Below are 6563 nucleotides of genomic sequence, written 5' to 3'. Positions count from 1 at the left end.
GAAACCCGGAGAACTTTTAAGTTTTTTATTTAAATTGAATTTCCCTGATTGTTTTTAACAGAGGGATATACCCAGTAGTTTACTTTTAGGGGAAACAGCATTTAAAATGTTGTTTTTAAAGCTTTTTAATTTTTTTATTTTAAATATTTTTTTTTGGGTTAAATTTACCCTGTTTTTTTTTTTCCCTTCATTCACACTATATCCAAGAAAAATTTAAAAATAACCCCCTTTAAAATTTCCCCTCTGTCTAAAAGGCATAAACAATTTTAAAAAATTTTAATTTTCTTGTTACGATAAAAGGGTTTTTTTACAACATTAATTTCCCAAAATTTTTATTTTTTTGCTAAAACCTTTTGTATATTGCAATGGTTTTCCCACTTCAGGGGTATATTTTTAAAATTTGTACTTTGTCAATAGGGGGTTTTTTATCCAAAATAAACTCCCCAAGTCTTGTAGATTTAAACAATTTTTGGGGGGCATTTTCTGTCATATAAATTTCCTTTTTTCATATTTATGTTTTTAGAAAACAAATTTAAAAATATTTTTAGAACCCATGCTGTTATCCGAAATAACTTTAAAAATTGCTGCTTCTGTTAAAAGGGGTTTAAAATTTATGATATCAAAATTTTTCACACTGAAATTTCTCTTACTTTTTAAAAATAGTGCAGATTAAAATGAAGTACATTTTTTGAAAATTTGTTTGAGAAAAACTTCGAAACCAATGTTATTAGAATATCTGTGTTCACTTTTTTTAAAATTTGGGATGGGATTTTTAAATACATAAAAGACAAGTTTTACAAACATTGATGTAATGGCTTGTTCCCATTTTTCCCCCTAAACCTGTGTACAAGGGGATATTTTATATCAATTAAAAAAAATATTTTTAAAAAATTTTATTTTAAATATGGTCGGGAGTTTATGGGGGAAAAGGCTCTTATCTTTTTTTGGTATACCAAATAACTTTTATAAGTGACGTTTGTAATTTTTTTTTTTTTAAATAGAACCCATTGTTATTGCAGGTTTTGTTTAAAAAGATTATGAAAAGCTTTTCCCAATGTTGGAAATTTTGAGGGTTGTTTAAAACAAGAGACCCTTGGGAAAAATCAGAAATACTTATAAAAATTTTTAATATAACAAGTGTTCACGGTTTTAAAATCCCAGCCCCTTATTCTACCAGGAAAAAAAAATTACAAAAAAAAAGTAATTTGGTTGTTGTTACTTTAACCCTCTTTTTAAACATAGATTTTAAATGATTTCTACTATAATAAAACCCTCGAAAATTAGAATATGTCCTCTGAAAATTGTTTTTTTTGTTTATTAGCATTAGCATTATTGCTCAAAAAATTAATTTTGCGATGCGATTTTTAAGAAATGACAAACTGAAAAATTTTTTCAGGGTTTTTAAAACCCTTCCAAAGATTTTCCCTAGTAAGGGCCAAAAAATTTAAAGGAAATGCTAGCTTTCGTATTTTTTCCCCCCCCTACAAATAAGTTTGATGAAGGAGTGATCTCCCATACAGCTGAAATAGAAAAAAATAAGATCGTTTATACATATAAATTTTTTTTTCAGATTCTTGAGATTTTTTTCCTTCCCTTTTAAATCCCTTTCCTACAAAGAGGGTCTTGCCCGTACTAGATTTGGGTTTCGGGTTTCAAACTAGTAAAGGGAACTCCCTTTAAAGGTTTCACTTGTAAATACAGTTTTTATAAATTACCCAAACCCATCACCCTGTTTACAAATACGGGTACAGGTAATCTCCCAAAATCCTTTTTCTATATCTTTTGACAAAGATTTTTATGCCCCCCAAAAAATTTTGGGGGGAGCATAATGCCGCCGTCTTGTCCGCCCTTTTTTTCCGCCCCCTTTTCTTTTTCCGGGGGACTTTTAATTTTGAACAAAAGGGGTTCACATGAAATTTGTAGGTAGATGGGTTTTCTCATTGATTTAAGGTGGGGCCATTGCAAAAGAACCGTAACTCTCCCCTTCCCAAATTTTTGAATTTTTCCCCCTTTGTTTTTTTTACACGGGAACTTTGGGGGGAAACAAAATCTAAAAGAATTAAGAAATATCAAAGAAAATTTTGTAGGTAATGGGATCTCTTTTAAATTTGGGATGTGCATTGCACAAAACCCGGTAACTCTGCCTTCCCTTTAATTTTTTTAAAAATTTCCCCCCTTTTTTATTTTATACTTTAAAACTTTTTTGGGGGAAACTTAACTCTAAAAGTATAAGAGGTCTATCACATGAAACTTTGTAGGGTAGATAGATCTCATTGAGTAAGGTGTGCAGTGGGCACAAGCACCATAACCTGCCTTGCCTAATTTTTTGAATTATCCCCTTTTTGTTTATTTTACACTTTGACTTTGGTCCGGACATAACTCATAAAGTAATAGAGGTATCAACATGAACTGTTGAGGTAGAAGATCTCATTGAGAAGGTGTGGCAAGTGCACAGAGACCGTAACTCTGGCCTTGGCCTATTTTGGAGTAATTGCCCCTTTGTTCTTTTGACACTTTGAAGACTTTGTCTGGACATTACTCTAAAATTATAGAGATATCAACATGAAACTTGTGTAGATAGATAGGTCCTATTGCGGTGGAAGTGCAGTTGGCTTAAGATATCCATGACTCTGCGCGTTGCCTTATTTTGAAGTAATGCCCTTTGTTTATTTTTTAACTTTTTGTACTTTGTCCTGGAATATACTGTTAAAACTATTAGAGATATCAACTGAACTTTGTAGGTAGCTAAAAAAAATTTGGGATAGAACTGCAATGCTTAAAAAACCCTTTAAAACCCAAACCCGGGTCAAATTTTTGGAGTTTTTTGTTTTTGTTCATTTTTACCTTTGATTTTTACCCGGGGAAAATAATTTCTGTTTTATCATCAGGAAACTGTTTAGTTTAGATAGACCCCCATTGAATAAAAGGGGGAATTTGGGAAAAAAAAAACCATAACTCCGCTTTCCCCCAAATTTTTTGGGTTTTTGCCCTTTGTTCATTTTTTTTAATTTTTCCTGTGCCCGGGTTTCTGTATTACATAAACCCGATAAAAGGAAAATTTGGGAAACACTTCTAAAGAAATTTTAAACCAAAATTTAATAAGGGAAAATGCAGAGGGGCAGGTTTGACCTTTTAAAGTCATGCGCCACACAAGCCCATTTGATAAAATTTAAAATTTTTTTGGGGCCGTCTGATCTTTTAAACCCAAAATAAAAAAGAAATAAAAACCTTTTTGGGCCCCGGGAAATTTATTACCAAACAAACAAATGGGGTTAGAATCAAGTTTGGCCCTTCCCAGATAAAATTTGCCCCACCGCCCGTGAATTCCCCTTGATACTTTAAAAACCCCCTTGTATAAGGGTAAACATTATTTTTACAATGGGGAAAAAACTACAATGTCTAAAAACAAAATTTTTTTGGGAAATGTAGCATTGCCTTTTTTTGGGAACTTTTTACAAAACTATTTAAATTTCATTGCCCCTTTGGTTCATTACGGGCCCCCGGGGCCCCAGGGGGCAGTTTGGTTTTTTTTAAAAAAAACCCACACAATCTGAAACTTATGGTGAAACTGGGGTTTGCCGATGTCTTTTATTAATATTTTTTGGGGGCAGAAAACACACTTAGTCAAAATTTTTGGGGTGAACCCCACAATCAAAGATTTAAAATGTTTTTAGGACAAAAAACCTGTAGCAATTGCCTTGTTGGCCTTAATCCCCCCCCGGGGAAGTAAATGTTGGCCCCCGCCCCTGGGGTCCACTTAGTTGTAAAAGTCAAAGAAATTAAAAACAAAAACTTTTTAAATTTTCCTCATTTGTGAAATACAATCCAAAGAGCTAAAGATTTTTTACCATGTGGGCAATAAACCTTTTTTTAAACCTCTGAAAAAAATTGATATTTTTGGGCCTCTGGGGTCAAAATTGGCCCCCAAGGGGTTTCATTTTGTTTAAATGGGGAAAACACTTTTTTTCCCATATTGTATAAAACTAAAAAGCCCAGAATGAAAGGCATCACTTTGTGGGTTTTTCTTTAAAAAAAATATATTAACCATGACCCTCGGTAAAAAAAAAAATGGGGCCCTGTCCCCTGAATTTAAACTTTTTTTAAAATAAATTAAGGAAATTTTGGGGGCGCCCCCCCCTGGCCTAGTGGTTGAATCTCCCCAGGGACTTTGGTTTATTTCATGTGAGGAAGCTTCCAGCTAGCAACGGAACGTGGGTTTTTTTCCCCCTTTCCCTCGGGGTTTGCCCTTTTCGTCCCCTAAAATTTAATGCACGGAAGGGGCACCTAAAGGTTTTCCCCCTGCACCAGTAAAGCGGGAACGTCCCCCATGTGTGGGTGTGACGAAAAAACCCAAATAAAAAAAACTTTAAAGGGTATATGAAAAAACCCATATTTTTGTCGATAAATATGCCTCTATATTTTGCATATGTTATTTCCTAATAGACCTCTATATACAAATTATGAATCATGCACTCATATCACAGCAGTTTACTGTTTTATACACTGAAGAATTGTCCCTCCTAGCTACACACATTTCGTATAATCATTATCATTCATTAAAAGGATATATTGAATTAAAAAAAAACGTAAATCAAAAAATTTTTTAAACTTTTGGGCATTTTTTTTTCCTACAAAAGTTTACTTGGGGGTCTTTTTAAAAAGATTCTTTACATCTCAAAATATTACTAACTTCGGGAAATATAAACGTTTTTGTATTCTTCAACAAAAATTTTACGTAAAAAATTCTTTTTTTAAATTCCATACAATATTTTGGGTTTATCAAGGGAATGTTTTATACAAAAGCAGCATATATATTTGTCCAATAAAAAAATAAATTTTGGCCTTTAAAAAACTTATAAAACAATTAATAAACATTTTATAACACCATATTCTGTCAAAAAAAAATTTTCCCCTAAGACTTTTTTTTATTAAAAATTTTTTCTTTTAAAATTAAAAACTATCTAGGACTATAAAAATATAAATTTAAATTCCCAAATTTTTTGAAAAATTAAATAACGATGTGAGACCACATTTTTAGTGGGGGGTAAAATATTTATTTTTAAAACCTTATTGCAGAAAAAAAACTTTTTTAACTTTTATTCTTTTTTTTTATACAAGTACAGATTTTAAATTAAAAATAAAAACATAAAAAAAGGGACAAAATCAAAAAAAAAGGGAAAAAGGAGGCAATTTGAAATGTTTTTTATATGAAAAGGAAATTCCCCCTTTCTCTTAAGTATGTAAAGCGGGTTTTTGGCAATATCCCGGGTACACAACTCGTTTTTTGAGAATATAAAAGAAAATTTCCCCATATTTGTCATTGTGTAAAATTTTTGGGGGTTTTTTTGACCCCTCATTTTTTCAAAAAAGATCTACAGAATATCTTCATACTTTAAAAATTTTCCATTACGGGCATAAAAAATTCCCATTTTCCCTACCTTGTCATTAAAAAAAGGAAAAACCTTTTTCTTTTACTGGTAGGGCGTTCATATCTACCTTCTCTATTTTAGTGGGGGCAGTTCCAAAACCCTGAACTTGGGGCAAAAGCGGACCTGTGGAAAACGCGGTAAAATGATTTTGCAATATTCCTAGTTTTCCAAAAATTTTCTTAAACTTTCCTATATGTGCGCGGTTTTTTGTCACCCCCCCCGCTTCTCCTTCTTTCAGATGTAACATTAACCCTTCCACTTTGCAAAAAAAACTTTTTCATTTTTTTCTAGATTGAAATTTTTTTCTAACATATTTTTTTTTTGATACCATATTTAAAACAAAAATTAAAAAATTCTGTACATTCCCAAAAATCAAATTAAAAAATTTTTTTTTTGTTTCCCCGAAAAACACCGATTTTTTTTTACTACCAAAATAATTGCATAAAATAAAAATTTTTGTTTTTTAATTTGTCAAATAATTTCCCCTGGAAACTTTGCATGTTTTTTATATTTTAAAATAAAAACAAATGGGGAAAACCCCCTGAAATTTTTTTCATTCAGCATACAATATCACACCCCGTGATAAAAAAAATTTAAAAAAATTATTTAAAAAATTATAAAAAAACAAAATTTTCCTTTAAAAATTTTTAAAATTTATTAAAAGAATAATTTTTACAGAATTTTAAAAATTTTCGTGGGGAAAAGATTAAAATTAAAAAACCCTTTTTTTTTTTTTTTATACTTTGGAAAAAAATAAATTTCTTTTTGCACGAAAATTTAAAAAACAAAACACTATTTTAAAAATAGGAAAAATTTTTATCCAAAAAAAAGTCCCCTTTTCAATGGTTTCCAAATTTTTGGTTTTGGGGGAGTTAATAGTTACCCAAGCACTTTTTTCTATCTTTTTCCCCATCTAAATTTCTGTCCCCCCCCGATAAAAAGGGGGTAAAGTCATGTTTTCAATGTTGTTTTGGAATTTTTCCCTTTAATTTAAATCTGTCGAAATATTATTTTATCAAAAATTAAAAATTTAAAAAAAAATGGTTTTTGTTAAATATGGAAAAAAAACACCAATCTGGGGCAGTGGTTTTAAAAAAAAATTTAAATTCCAAAAGGTTAAAAATCACCGAAAGA

The sequence above is a fragment of the Ruditapes philippinarum genome, unplaced genomic scaffold (genome assembly GCF_026571515.1).
Source record: "Ruditapes philippinarum isolate M1 unplaced genomic scaffold, ASM2657151v2 ctg4606_1_1_1_1, whole genome shotgun sequence".
NCBI classification, from domain to species: Eukaryota; Metazoa; Mollusca; class Bivalvia; order Venerida; family Veneridae; genus Ruditapes; species Ruditapes philippinarum.
This window is presented reverse-complemented; position numbering follows the sequence as displayed.